Source organism: Mytilus edulis, chromosome 10, assembly GCF_963676685.1.
Source record: "Mytilus edulis chromosome 10, xbMytEdul2.2, whole genome shotgun sequence".
NCBI classification, from domain to species: domain Eukaryota; kingdom Metazoa; phylum Mollusca; class Bivalvia; order Mytilida; family Mytilidae; genus Mytilus; species Mytilus edulis.
The window spans coordinates 13197966-13214754 of record NC_092353.1 but is presented as its reverse complement, the minus strand read 5'-3'; positions in this window follow the sequence as shown (position 1 = coordinate 13214754).

The following is a 16789-nucleotide window of genomic DNA, read 5'->3' as shown; positions in this document are numbered from 1 at the left end:
CTATTTAATGGCAATTGTTATCTTACAGTTCGTTTCAGTGTGTGTTGCATTGCCGTTTGGTTTTTTGTTGCACTTTAGGGTTTCTGTTGTTTCGTTGTTGTCCTATTATATTTGATGTGTTTCCTTCAGTTCTAGTTTGTAACCCGGATTTGTTTTCTCTCAATCGATTCATGTCTTTCGAACAGCCATATACTACTTTATGTGACATTTTTACCTATTATGTCTGTCTGTTAGTTTCGTTCACACGTCAATGTGATGGAAATTTATGCGACTGTAATAAAAGTGAGAGTTTGAGCTAGCTATAAGAACTAAATAAGATTAATCCAGCGTTTTCTACAGAAGAAAATGCGGAGTCCTGGTCAGCCAACTTTAATTGCATGCATATGTTAAAACAGAGGGACGAAATATACCAGAGGGATAGTCAAACTCATAAATCGAAAATAAACTGACAACGCTATGGATAAAAACGAAAAAGACAAACAGACAAACAACAGCACACACGACACAACATAGAAAACTAAAGAATTAAAAACACGAACCCCATCAAAAACTAGGGGTGATCTCAGGTGCTCCGGAATGAGGGTGATAGTTTTAACAATGACAGTTTATTTCTGTATTGAATTTTAAACCTGATGCTTTTTGTTATCTATTAATCATGTGTTTCTTTGTCTAATACGTTCTCCTATTTTTTTGTATTTTAGTCCTGTAATATTATGTTGTCATTTCAATGTTATATTTAACATTGCCATCACAGTGCGAGGTTTGGCATGCCACAAAACCAGGTTCAACCCATCATTTTACCTTTAAAAAATGTCCTGTACCAAGTCAGGAATATGGCCATTGTTATATTATTGTTTGTTTCTGTGTGTGCTACATTTTAACGTTGCGTCGTTTGTTTTCTCTTATTTTTGAGTGTAAATTTACATTGCGATAAGACGTGTCACGGTACTTGTCTATCCCAAATTCATGTATTTGGTTTTGATGTTATATTTGTTATTCTCGTGGGATTTTGTCTGATGCTTGCTCCGTTTCTGTGTGTGTTACATTTTAGTGTTGTGTCGTTGTTCTCCTCCTATATTTAATGCGTTTCCCTCGGTCTTAGTTTGTTACCCCGATTTTGTTTTTTGTCCATGGATTTATGAGTTTTGAACAGCGGTATACCACTGTTGCCTTTATTTACAGTCATATTTTAACCTTTTATTTTACCTGTAAAGTTTTATAAAAGATACAATATTCTGCTATCAAATATCAAGGAAAATGAGCGAAAATATTTTATGTTTGATATAGAGTTCAGCAGGAAAATGTATTAATTTGACAAAAATACCTTTAATTTTACGAGTTCAACAGGAAAATGTATGAATTTGACAAATATACCTTTAATTTTTACCGGTAATTTTTTTTACAAAAGATACTAAATTCTGCTATTAAATCAAGGAAAGTGTGCTAAAATATTTAATTTATAATATGATTTAAGAAAGGAAAATGAATTAAATGTGACTTAAATGTGTACAAAATTGTTATTTATTTTACAATTATTTGGTAGACTCTGAAAAAAAATTAAAAAATAAAACAATGAAACTAAAGATTTTTTTTCAATTTTAAGATAAGTGTTCTGAAATTTACAAAACTTAATGTCCAACTGATTTTAACAACAAGAATATACATGCAACTGTTCAGAAGCAAAGCTTTACGAATTGCATAATTTGAACAGTAACCTGCTTCCAAGCTAGCATTTAATTCATTACATAAAAGGAATAAAATACATTACCAGTCAGTATGCAGCAGGAAGAGCCCGCCAATCAAAATGACGAAGATACAGAGAAAAAGACTCTGGATCAATGCATTTGAAAACTTGATTCATATACGTATTATCTAAATTATATTTTCAATAAAAGAGAACTTGTATGTGTTTATTTATATCATGGAAATCATCCAGAAACTTACGAATTACTAAGACACTTGAATGTCATTGTTTTGTCATTAGTTGTACCTGTATGTTTAATGAATCGATTGAATAGATATTAAATTATTGAGAGAAAAAAATACATGATTGATTTAATATTTTTCTATACAAATTTAAATCAAATTTAAAATTAAAAAGTCCATGAATATATAGAAGATACTGACATTTTTAGGACTGCGAAGGGAGGTAACTTTTTCAAAGAACATTTCTAAAAATAGCCTGGAAACCTATTCCAAAATTTTGATAGTTTGTTAGGTACACCCTCATGAATAATATATGGAAAAGTTCATTGGCTAGATTTGTTTGGCCTGCAGTGTCCTTCTCTATCTTAAAGCTTTTGTCTTTTTAGTTTTCTTGACTAATAGATTATTGGTTCAATTAAAAGTTGGAAAACCAGGAATATCCGAAAATACCTGTACCAAGTCAGGAATATTACAACTGTTATCAATTCGTTTGATGTGTTTGAGCTTTTGATTTTGATTTTTCAATTTTGAGTAGGGACTTTCTTATAATTTTTTTTCTAAATATGTTGGAAATTTTGTGACTTTATTTTTGACGTGACATCCCATCACTGTGTAATAGTGCTATGGTAAATTTGTGTATACTTGTCTTTAGTTTTTGAATATATTTTGTATACATTCCCTTTTGTTTTTCTTTGTTGACATATGTGTTTGAATTTATAGTAATGAGGACTATAAAACAATGTTTAAAGTTTAGCTAACTATTAGCTACATAAGAAAATGCCTGTACCAAGTCATAAATATTACAGTTTTTATCCATTCGTTTACTGTATTTGAGCTTTTGATATTGCGATTTGTTTAGGGAATTACCGTTTTTAATTTTTCTCGGATCTCGATACTTTTGTTATTCTATTTTTTGATGATAAATAAACTAGATGCAAATAATTTTAATTCTCAATAAGAAAATAATTACTACCAAGAGACCATAACAAAAGATGTGGGTGTAAGTCAAAAAAAAAAAAAAACCCACCCTAAACAACTGCTTTTTCTGTGCCAAACGTGGATATAAGCAACTAAGGATCACTATAGTAGAATGTTAACAGTGTGCAAAACCAATATCAATAGTCTAAGAGAAGATTAAAAGACAAAAGTTTGAAAACAAATGTAGAATTATTTAAACGAAAAACTAAAAGTCAATTATAAGATTAAAACGAACATCAGATGAAAAATAACCAGGCAGTCGACACCAAGGAGACTTTCAAAACTCTAGAAAAACTGAAAACAGTTGTATTATCACGAAAGACGACTAAGAGACAAATAACTTTATTAACCACTGCATAGAAAACTCCAGAAACACGAACCCCAGATATACCACAGGTCCTACATCCGGTAAAAAGTTAACAGTTCCATTCTATCGATTTCATCCTTCAATTGGGACTCTTCATGATAACTGATGTAGTGTCGCTATAGGCGACGTCGTTAAGAAGGTTTATGACGTTCCGCCATTGTTCGTTATTAGAAGTTCTCTGGATTTAATTTCGATCGGAACGTTGTTATGAAATAACGTTCCATCTCTTTTCTATATGCTTCATCCCGTCTACATTTAAAAATAGGCATGGGCACTAATTGGCGAATTTCTGTATTGTGGGTGTTTTATTTGTTCTTTGTGAACTCGCACCCGTTCACAGACGCTATTCCCGGGTCGAGTTCAATATCTTAGCAGCTACGTAGCTGCTAACAATATTTATGTTATAACTAGTCTATAGCTACACGTTCAATAGTCAAAATCTACGTAGCACTACGTAGCTGCTACGATATTGAACGTAGCCCCGGTATGTCCAATATAATTTTCGTGAAAACCAGGACATGTGACACAGTAAATACGATTTGTTGTCTTACAAGTCATATTGGCGTTCACATGAAATTTTTTGCCATCTTTAAATGATTTCATTTTACCCGTTTCTAAATATTTTGTATCTTGACCGCAAACACCGCATTTTGAATCTCCGCAAGACTTTATTTCAAAGTCACTAACCTTCGGTTCGAACCGAGCTCTGGTTAAGTGTTTCTTTACGTTTTTAGGTTGTCATCGGCTGTAGACTAAGTTTCCTTCCGGTATCAATTTTTTCATAGTTTTACTTTCGTGTAGAATCGGGAGGTTTGATTTAATTGTATTAAAAACGTTTGGTAAATACGGGTCATGTGTACAAGTTTTCATCCGTATCTTTCACTTTCGGGGCTCGTAATTCTTGAAGTGTCAATAGTTAAATGTTTTGAATTCTACTTTCGATTAGACCCTCTGGGTATAACTGTTGTGTCAAATATCCTTTTAATTCCTTCAAAAGTACTTCTCGAATGCTATGGTCAGATACTATAGCACAAATCCATCTGGCCATACAGTAAAGTATATTTCGTTTTGTATGGGACGGATGACACGAATGAAAATTTAAGTATTGATGGGTGTCTGTGGATTTATAATAAATATCCGTTGTTATATGTCTGCCTGATTTTAAGATGAAGATATCCAAAATTGGTAGTTGTGTGTCACTGGTTTTCATGGTGAATTTAATCGACGGATGTAAGGAGTTGATTAGATCTTTAAATTTGTATAAATCGTTTTCTGATCTGCTCCAAAATATTATGCAGTCATCTAAATATCTTTTCCAAAATTGAATGACATAATCACAGAAATTTTGATCGAATTGGACAGATATTTGTCGATACATCTATTGCTATAAGTATCCCATCACTAAATTTGCGTATGTGGGGGCAACTTTAGTTCCCATGGCTGTACCTTTAATTTGTCTGAATTTGTTTCCGTGGGAATAAAATGTATTTTCTTCCAGAACTATTTTGGTAGCCTATAGTATGAAGTTTGTGTCAAATTTACTGTCAATTTCATCCCGTTTTTCTTCGATCCAGTATTTTATGGCTGTAAGACCTAGATGATGGGGAATATTTGTGCATAGACTTGTAACATCAAAACTTGTTAATAGTGTTTCTTCCGGAACTATGGCAGGAATGTGATTTAAAAATTCCATATCATCTTTGATATAACTTGGAATTGACGGACATAGATGTTTGATAACAAGGTCGATAAAATGACTTAGTCTTTGAGTTATTGATTCCGGTTCGGCTATAATTGGTCGGCGGGACGGAATGTTTCAAGGTAAATAATTTCTTGATCGCAAACAGTATTTTGTATTTGTGCACTTTTATGTACTTTTAGAAGTCCATACAAATTACTCTCTTTCGGATCAAAGTCACACAAGTACGCTATTTCCTTCTCGGTTAGACATTGGTCGTAGTCTTTTATCAGTTTTTTAATCTCCTTTCAGTTGCTTTATCCGGGTTATTTGTTATTTGTGTGTAGTATTCCGCGTCATTAATTAAGCTGTTCCAAAACTTTTTCTTTATAAAAGTCGGTATCCATAATGATGATGGCTCCTTCTTTATTTGCTTCTTTAAAGATAATGGAGTCGTCATCTTTAAGACTTTTTAACGCATCCTGTTCATTTCGGGTTAAATTCTGTTTATATTTACGTGTACGGACGGGAAATTTTGTTATTGTCTCAATGTAAGTATCTAAATAATCATCTTTCCCCGGTCTTGGGGTGTAAGTTGATTTGTTTCTTACGAGAGATTTATCATGGTCCTTTTTTTCCCGAATTCTTCTTTTAAACGGAGCGTCTAGAGAAATTGTTGATATCAGCTTTTAATTCCGGAACATTTGAATATGGAACGGGAGCAAATTTAAAACCTTTTGATAACAAATAAATTTCATTTTCGTTTAATATTCTTTGTGAGAGGTTTATAAATTTGGGGTCTATCGTCGGTTCGGATGTTGGGTTGCAGTTGGAATCGGGTCGGGTGGTTGCAAGTTTTTGCCTCTCTCTAAAATAGGCTGTCGCGCATCTCTTCCTCGACCTCTGCTGTTTCCACCATGTTTGGTGATGCCCCCACCTCTACCACCGCGATTAGAGTTATCTATTCTTCCACGACCTCGTCCACGTCTTCCTCTGTGTCCTCTGCCTCTATCTTTTACAACTTTCCATTCATCATTATTTTGTTGAAACTGTCAACTGTAACTAAAACTAGTATAATTAAAAAATTCCTGGAAAGTGTTAGAGTCCAGGACGGAAGCCGGAGTTACTGGACACACAAGTGATGGCAGGAAATTAGTGATGGTAGGGAAAATGAGTGACTCTTCTATGTTTTTTGTTAATGCCCTCTGGGGAAACTGTCATGAGCTTTCTTATCCAAAAAATTTCCCGATCAAGTCCGTCGGCCTTTGACCAGTCCTCGTTGTGATCTATGATGGTGATGGTAAGTTTTTTAAGATCAGCTTGGGCGTGCCAATGTGATCTTAAATGACGACTTACGGGGAGATTTGGCTTGCAGGTGTAGTCACTACGATGACCATTCATGCGTTTGTTAAATGGTTGTTCTGGCTCGCCAACATACTGCATGCCACATCGACACTGAAGAATGTATACAAGAATGTATCCGCTTTACTCTGAGAGCTTGACTGTACAGTGTTGGGGTGACAGCTGTGGGGAGAAAGGTACTGATGCTTATCTGTAGGTTTACAGTAGAGGTCTGTTGATATAACACCGTCCTTTATATATGTAATTGTGTCTAAGAAAGATATCTTAGAGTCGGATATTTCATATGTAAATTTAATTGACTGGTGGGCGTTGTTTGCATGTCTGATAAAAGCATCCAATTTCTGTTGGGATCCAATCCATTTCATGTCAACATCATCGATGAAACGGAACCAAGACAGAGGTTTGGATAAAGATGTTGAAAAAATTTGTTTCTCTAATTTGCCCATGAAATAGATATATATATATACAAATGTTTAAACCTCAACCCAACAATGTAAGATCTGTAAATTTGCTTTCGCAAATTTTTTGTTCTTCCCTCGCCGGGATTCGAACCCATGCTACTGAGATATCGTGACACCAAATCGCCTGCACTGTATCCGGTGCGCTAGACCACACGACCACCTTGGCTTCACAATAATAAGGCTTTCGGTGGCCGGGTGTTACCTTTCCTCGTCAGTTCTAATCTAGAGTCGTAATACAGTACATGATATATAAGGCATGGAAATGTTATTGTTACAGAGCAGCTCAATTATATATATATATATAAAATATAAATTATATATTAAAAAGTTCTATTAGATTTTAAATAGAAATACGCAATATTTCTTCAAACAAATAAGCTTCATCAGGCGTGTGCATCTCTCAAGGTGAAATCGGATGCATGACAAAAAATATTTGTGTAGCTTAACCTATACAAGATTTGAGGAAAAGTGTAACATATTTATTGATGTTGCATAAAATATGTTTGTAGCTACAACTACATCAAGTTGGAATACAAGTTTAACACATTTATAGATGTTCGATTAATTGTATGAATTTCTATAAATTAATTTGTATGATTTCAAGATTATGTTTTTGCTTTGCTTTTAAATCTTTTTTCGTCTCTCTCATTGAATCCATCAGGTTCAAGAGTTCGTAACTGGTGCATTCGAAATATCTCTCTCTCTTGTCTTCCTTGTGTATCCCAATTTTGATTTTTCTCAATGATTTGAAATGTGACGTATTCAAAATCATGTCCTGCTCTTAAAAGGTGTCTTGTAATTGGGCAGTTTCTTTCTTTTGTATAAAATGACCGATGGTTATTTAGTCGGATGTAAAATGGTGTTTCTGTTTCACCAGCATATTGTATTTTGCAAGTTCCACACGTTAGAACATAAATGCAATTTTGCGTTTTGCAATTTTATGTTATAAATATGTTGTGTATTTTTTTTTACTGTCCTGACGAATTGGGTTTCGATGTTGGCGAATTTGCAGCACTTACAATTGCCCCTTCATAAAGACGAGATTCCGGGAAGACCGCTAGTATCTGCAAATGGCCATCCAACCGAAAAAATATCTGAATTCGTGGATTACCATCTTAGACCACATGTTAGAACAATGCCATCTTACATTCAAGATACAACAGATTATTTGAAGAAAATAGATTCATTAAATCCTTTACCAAACAACACAATTTCGGTATCGATTGATGTGTCTTCTTTATACACAAATATTCCCAAAAATGAAGGAATAGTCGCTTGTGAACAAGTATGGACAATTGTAAGGATAAACATTCCAAAACAGACTGTCTAGTTCAGTTGCTGAGACTAGTGCTCGAAAACAACAATTTTGTATTCAACAACCAGCACTACTTGCAGGGTGAAGGTACCAGTATGGGAACCAAAATGGCACCTTTTTTTGCCAACCCTTTCATGGGGGAGTATCGAAGAACGCTTCCTTTCGAATGTACCATACAAACCCTTGTCTTGGCTCCGTTATATTGATGACATCGACATCAAATGGAACGAGACTAAGAAAGTCAGTTTTCTTATTGAAGGTCGGTGGTTTTCTCCGCCAATAAAAACTGGCCGCCACGAAATAGCCTAAATGCGGTGCTTAAAAGTGGCGTAGCAACACCAACAATCAAAAGCATTATTCGAACATTCATAACATAACAGTAAATGTTTAAAAATCATAATCATGTAGAAATAATCTTAATTAATCACGATTTTATAAGTCGGTTGTATATTACGACATTATATAATCAGTAAACAAAAGATTTTAGTAATAAATGTACGTATTTAATTTAAAAAAGTTTTATCCATTGTCATTATGAAGGTGAAGGTGAAAAAATTGAGTCACAAGATGTGGAATTATTGAGATATATATACAATATCTAAACTACAAAGCTGCCTCTGAATGATCCCTTGACCTCCGTCCTACAAACCGGGCAGTTTTCAAGAGATGGTGCACACAGGGAACAGCTTATTATCAGATGACCACAAAGCAAAGAGGCAATACACACAATGTTTTCACAACATATTTTAAACAACATTCTTTCTTTCATATCTCTATTTTCATGGAGCATCTTTTGTTTTATGTCTGAAATATAAAAAAAATTACCCTACACTGTATATAAAAGGATGCATTAAGGCCTATATTGTCTCTAACTTTAAATAAAATAGAAAAGTGGAGGCTTTTTCTTCTGCTGGATTTAATGAGTCTATTATAGTGCTTTAGAATCAAAACTTTTTTGTGGATGACGTCTTAGAACAAACGAACACACTATAATAGAATATGCTCAAATCCGGTTATCGGTTTCACCCTAATATCAAACATTGCTATATCTTAATTGTACAAAGATTTACTGCTTATAATGTAGTCGGTGGATATATACTAGAAAGATTGTTTTTGTAAAATTGGTCTGTTCCGTGTTTATAACTATTGTTTTTATCAAGTAAAAATGGATTGAACCAGAGTTTCTGAATTAGTTTAAAATTGTCTTGTTTACTAAATATCACATGAAATGAAAAAAAAAATTAGCAATTCTACCGTTTTTTTCTTTATCTCACTTAAAACTCTTACGTTTTTATTTCAGAAAGCAATCACCTTAAATGCATTGTTAAAGTACAATTCTAAACAAAGATTTTTTTGGATACACAATGGCTCACTATTTATAAATCAGCTGTGTTACAATCACGACGTGTCCAATGCTTCCCAAAACGTGTTTGTTCTCGTTCTTGCGTGTGATACAAATAACAACGGACGCTACGGAATCAACGATCAATTATACAAACAATATTAGTTACTTTAGGAATACACGAGGAATATTTCATAGAATGTATAACATTTTCCACATTTTGTTGTCAAATTTCTGCAAAAGAAAATTTTCATTACAATAAATACAAAGGAGTGGCAAATAAGTTAGCTTTAAGCTAGTTATTTATATAACCTTTGCAATATTTGGTTAATCGCCAGCATTAAAAAAATCTTCGTGACGATATTGTATGCATACTAAAATATGGTTTTATAATCATTCACCTCAACCGTGGATCAACGTAAGTCAATCTTAACCAACGAATTGTTTTTTTTTTAAATGGTTTCTTCTCTAATTACAAGTGTACATAGAAATTATAATCCATAACACTTTATTTTTTTATTTTATATTCTACGTTTTGATTTCGGTAGATTCGTTATATGAATGTGTAAGCATAATACCATGATCCATTCATCAATACTGTTACAGATGGTCGATTTCTATCTAAAATCTATGACAAAAGGGATGATTTTAATTTCCAAATTATCAATTTCCTATTTCTCAACAATACCATACCCTCTGCTCCATCGTATGGTGTTTATATATCTCAGTTGATGCTTGTGTATGTTCAGACTATACAGGACTTCATAAAAAGAGTGTGCTACTTACGAAACAAATATTCCAACAGAGGTATGAGGTGGAAAGATTAAAAATGGCACTCCATAAATTTTATATACATTATCATGAATAAGTTAATCTATACGATGTGTCTGTGTCTTTGTTTCATCTAAATAACGACATTTATCACGTCTTAGATTGTGGTTTACCAACTTCGTCGTCTGGGGTTGAAGTCATTAAAATTTGCTCAGTGCTCGGAGCACAAAAATCATGCTCGAAACATGAAATCCATCATTTTGATTTGTTGATTTTCGAGTACGAGTACAAAAAACTGACTCGTTAGTTTTATGACCACAAGGCCTGGTCAACTAATTACCAAATGTGACATTTATCTGAATATAACTGTTTTGCCGGGTGTTAATTTGCATTGCTATACGACGTGGGTATGTATTAATACATCAACCTTCCATGTAGTTATGATGTTTCTTTTGTTAGTTTGGTTAAATATTGTTAAATACGTCTCATCGTTCGTGGTTTGAATTCTATTTTTCATTTTCTATATGTATGTAAAAAGTAAAATCACAAAAATACTGAACTTAGAGGAAAATCCCAATGAAGTTATGTCCTTCAATCATCAATAGAAATACAGAAGTAATGAATCAAACATATAAAAACCTAAAAACAAAATGTAACTTAAGTTATCTCGTTTATATGAATTTTAGTTTAAAACACAGGACAAAGTTTAGATTTCGAGATAAAACCGACATGGTTGGATAATAAAAATAATCACACCATTACAAACATAATTCAATTCTCAATCCCAAATTGTAAATCCCATTTTTAGAAATTTACCTAATATGATGAAATAAAAGTCACAAAAAATAAGTAATTATTCGTGGAGATGATACATTCGTGTTACGCACAATTTTATAATTGTATTGTGGTGTCCTGGTGTACTATCGTAAACTCATGGGTTGTGTCCGTTGTTAGTTGAAAAACACGTTCCCCATACGTAGCACATATGTTTTCGATAAGAAATCAAGTAGCTTAAAAAAAAATTGTTGTTAGAATCAGAGTTATTTTTTCCAAAATAGGATTTTCCCTAAAAAATCACGGTACTAAAAGAAGAAATATATGGGTCAGGTGAAATACCTATCTAGTGAATCATAAAACAGAGTAGGTGTGTTCGAATAGCTATTTTTTTTTAACTAAAAGTACTTGACGTTGGATGATGAAAATGCATATCTTCGAAAATTAATATTTTTTGTGTGTGTGATAACTAAGGTTTATAGTCTTCAACTACTAAAAAAATCTAGTCTGCCCTTCAACGAAATATTTGATTAGAATTTTTTAAAATATTTTTGAATTTTCAAAAATTCCACCTGACAACCGATTTGACAATAATTCTAAGTTGAATCAATGCAGACGAGATCATTAACTGACGCTCAATAGCTAGTAGATACATTTGTCTTTTAAAATACAACTGACATATAAGGATCATAATGGTGCTATGCGGATAAATTTATCGGTTTTCAAGAGTAAAATTGGCAGCGCGTAATCCCTACAATGGCTTCCATTTCTACGATTGTGAAAATTAACTGGCGTAATGGGGAGATAATTTTGACGAAGTAGAATCCTGACTGTATACCGTTGTTTGAAATGACACTTGTGATATGATTGCCAAGGAGACAACTCTGCACAAGGGACAAATGACACAGAAATTTACAACTATAGGTCACCGTACATCCTTTAACATTGAGCAAAGCCCATACTGCATAGTTAGCTATAAAAGGCCACGAAATGACAAATGTAAAAGAATTTAAACGAGTAAAATAACGGCCTAATTTGTGTACAAACAAATGTATGTAGTTGAAGTATCCTATACAGTGATTGAAAATCCAGCTTCATCTTTGTTCAAAATTCTAAAGGAACATATAACAGACCTATGATTATCCAGAATAGCATCTATAATAAGTGTCGTTGGGGTACATATTGAGTTTCCATGGGAATTGACAATACCCAATTGCTTTATCAATCCGTTAATGTTAACTTTATGTAATGTAATTTACACACAAAAGCTATGTTGTTTCTGGTTTTACTGCGGGAACAACAATATATTTGTAATCGAGTTAGGAAAAATATTTGTGTCTTTAAATAGAAATAAAATAGGTATGTATAAACCCATTCCGTTTCTTAATTCCGATTTATATAAACGACGTTATCGATTCGGAAAGAATATCTACCTCTTCATTCTCGTGTTTAGCCGATTGCATGGCATAATCCTCGACTGAATTCATCAGTATTTTGAAATTGTGTTTGCTGTTTTGAGGCTCACTATATTTAGGGCCTTTGGATAACACATTTCGCAAACAAGTCTTATGGACAATTTGTAGGTAATAACGTGACCAGCTGAATAATATATTTTAAAGGGAATTAGCATAGGAGCGACCAGTAGTTATAGACTTGAAGTCGTCAATATTATGATCTTGCAAAATGTGTCTGTAATTTTTTCTTTTAATTGCAATTGATTTGGTTTAGGATTTAGAAATAATAGGACTTTCTAGTGAATCTATTTGTAATGAAGGGTATTGTCCAAGTTGATGGAATCGAGACCTTTGTTGGCAAAGGAAAGTTTACGAAATGGTCTTTTCTTCTTTTAATCTTTTCCAATATTTAACTGTGTCAGTAGTATTGTTAATCTATAGATCACTGGAGTACTAATTCATCTTTGTTAATTTTTAACGAATAAATAAAGGAAACAGTAGTATACTGCTGTTCACAGGTATCAATCGATTAGGAGAAACCAAAACTAAAACCGAGGGAAGCACATCAACTATAAGCGGAAAACAACGAAATAAAAGAACACAGAATAGGAACAAAAACAAACATCAATTAAACATCAATGAAAGATTCATAGAAACGAACTATTAGATAACAATTGCCATATTCCTGAGATGGTACAGAACATTTACAAAATGTTAGGATTTATAGAAAGTAGATTGGTATGATGCATTGTTTATCAGATCACAATTAAGCTATGATAAATATCTTCATCTGTAAAACAAATATTCAATTATTTTATATTTCAGACGTTGAGAATTGAGACATATAGTGTGGAGATCAGTGTGGTGTTCATTTCGCTGAAAAAGTATACATCATTTTGAATGGCCAGCTGAAGCCAACCTCAGGATGCGGGATGTTTTCGATGCGTTGTAGATCCTTTGCGGCTGTGGGCTGTATTCTGCTCTTTGGTCGAGGTGTTGCCTCATTGAAGCAGCTCCAGTTTCTATTCTCAATTCTACCTTGTAAAAACATTTGTGTTTTACTAATTCGAAAACAACTTTAAATAAATCATGGAATTAGAAACAGTAGGATGCTCGTCGTCAGGAACTAATTTTCTTATCAACGACCCTGCCGATTAAGAGACATGCGATTTAATTCGAGAGAAACTTTCCGACAATAACACACTTTGCAATGGACTGTATGAGACCCCAGGTAAAAATCTACTTCAGGTGTTTATTGATTTAGTTCCATCTGTAAAGAAAGCTATTTTTCTCTTGTCACATTATTCTTCAAAAAATAAAGTGCTTCAGTACATAATTGATGTGGTTATATCTAATATAGCAAAAGAAAACATAAGCACAGTGTACGTACCATATGATATGCCTGTTAACGATAGACGCAATCTTCTTCAACAACCAATTGTTATGAGAACAGATTCGAAGTCATGGCTCAATGATTTAGTTGCTGAATTGTTACTAGTTTTACCAAGCTATTCAACAGTATTGAGGAAAGGACATCTGATAGACAGTCTTATGTTGCAAGGTTTATGTGTCGAACAAATGCAAACATGTTGGGTGTTCTAGTGGTAGCTGACAAATTATGTGTAAACATTGATTTCGATGAGTATATGAAATACAAAAGACGCACCATGACTGTAAGACCTCTAGAGTAATCAAAGAATTCCGTCTTTTACGTAACATAAGTTCGTCAGTTGTTATTATTGTTAAACAATTAGAACGGAAAAAAGTCATCAAATCTATAAATGAAGATATTGCCGCAATTGCTGTCTCTGTTATTGACACATCGTTGGCCTTAACGAATTGTGATTGGTGGGTTGCATGCACCGTTAAAGGAAAATTTCAAGCGGATGAACAAAAAATTCTCTCTGACATTTACCCTTGTATTTCTTATACTTTGAAGAATAGTTTTGTAAAATCAATTAATAAACCGCTTATACCACCGATTAAGAGACATGCGATTTAATTCGAGAGAAACTTTCCGACAATAACACACTTTGCAATGGACTGTATGAGACCCCAGGTAAAAATCTACTTCAGGTGTTTATTGATTTAGTTCCATCTGTAAAGAAAGCTATTTTTCTCTTGTCACATTATTCTTCAAAAAATAAAGTGCTTCAGTACATAATTGATGTGGTTATATCTAATATAGCAAAAGAATGAACAAAAAATTCTCTCTGACATTTACCCTTGTATTTCTTATACTTTGATGAATAGTTTTGTAGAATCAATTAATAAACCGCTTATACCACAATTTGAACATTTACAAGACAGAATTAATTCATATCCAGAGAAAATTATAAATCTATTGAGCGTATAAGCGATGCTGGGTTCTATTTTGGTGAATTTGGTGAAGGAGGACGTTGCTTTTATTGTGGAAATATATTAAAAAAATATCCGCCAACATCAATTTCCTCGCATTTCACACGCAGCAAGATATCCGACACGCAATTATGTTAGAAATTATTTCACAGACGAGGTAAATAACAAAAGCAAAAACTGAGTTTAAGGATTACAAATCGAAAACTTCCGAAGCAGTAAAAGAAAAATTTCAAGACCTTGATACCCGAATGAAAACTTTCGAGTCATATGAAAGTAAAAATGGTCGAACTGACATTGACATATGTAAGGTAGCTGAAGCAGGATTTTATTACATTGGACTCGAAAACATTGTTCAATGTGTTCAATGTAGTGTGAGATTTTACGGAATATCGGCTGATCAAAGTCCTTGGAGTATGCACGCATCTCTTTCACCGACATGTGCTTATGTTATCAAAGAAAAGGGGGAAGACTTTATAAAGGATCTTCAGACTGCAAAAGAACAAGCAATACATTCAGATTACACAGCATTTACATTTATAAGGAAAGTTAACTTGTGATACACAATGTAAAACAAAACGACGAGAATGGCCAAAGTATTTATTCGGCCGTGGTGACTAAACGACATATGAATGTTCATGTAAATATGTCGTATAAGGAAACATTATTCATCTGTTCATTTTTATAAAAAGATTTCTTGTTACTAAAAGATAGCAAATATAACAAAATATGCATATGAAAACTTGTTGACGCGTTTTAAGACCAGGATTTTTGAAATGTTACCTCAAGTTCTAAATCTTCCATCTTATCTAAAATTATTGTTATATTATTTGCATTGTCGTTTATTTCTCGCCACTTTGAAAATCAAACAAATTGTCAATGTATAATACATGAAATTCGACAGAACTTAAGTAATTCCAAAACACAGCTAAAACAATTAATCACAAAAGTCATGAATATTGTTCGATTAATTTAAATACAAAAGATATTGGCATATTGCAGTTGTAAACATTCTTATCATTCCTCATATAAGTTATATATTTTCTTACAATTTTTGTGACTTTTCAACAGGATCTTTAGGTAGTTTAAGATTCTATATTTTGGAAAATTTATATCAAAAATATCATTTTGAAGAAAGTAAATGTAATATACTAGAAGCATTGCGATATTTTCTTCGTACATGCAGTTCAAAGCAATAGGCTGATTTCGATTTCCTAAATAATTCTCAATTTAACGGAAAATAGTTTTGTTGTCACATTGTTAAATTTACTGTCAACTACAACACCTTTTTGTTGGCGGTTTTGATAAACACTATTTCTCTAATTTTTGTGCTATTTTCACATTTCCTGACCGGTGTGAGAAAAATATTTCTCCTCACTAGTGAAAAATCTGTTCTCGGCAAATGATTAGTCGAAATTTGATTATGACGTCAAAATGTTTTGTTTTCTTCTCAATTTTCCTATTGTGACGTCATGAAAAAAGGCGACCTGATGACGTCGCATATAAAGAGCACAATTTTCTGAAAATCTTTGAAAAAGAACGATAAAAAGCATTAGAGAAACAGATTCCGACACTATAACTCGTGTATTACGATATTTCTCCACTCTCGACAGTTAAATTTTATTATTTAAAGGGCTCGGCAAGCCTCGCGCTTTAAATAATAAAATTTAACTGTCTCGAGTGGAGAATTATATATAGATATAGGAAGATGTCAACAAAGACGTAAAATCTAAAACTCAATTTCTTCTTGTATTATACATGAGGTAGTCATGTTTTTAGTTCGTTAGTTTATATTGCCCTTTTAAAGAAAAATATCGTCACATACAAAAACATTTTTCGTTAATTTTTTTTTTTAACTGAGACGCCTACGACGTTTTACAAAGTCCTAATGACAGTTGCAAGCTCTTGAACATCGTATGAGTTTAGAAAAAATATACTCAATAGGTATGTCAAATAAAATGTAAGACTCGAACGATTTCAAAATGTTTTTACACTATGTTATGTCG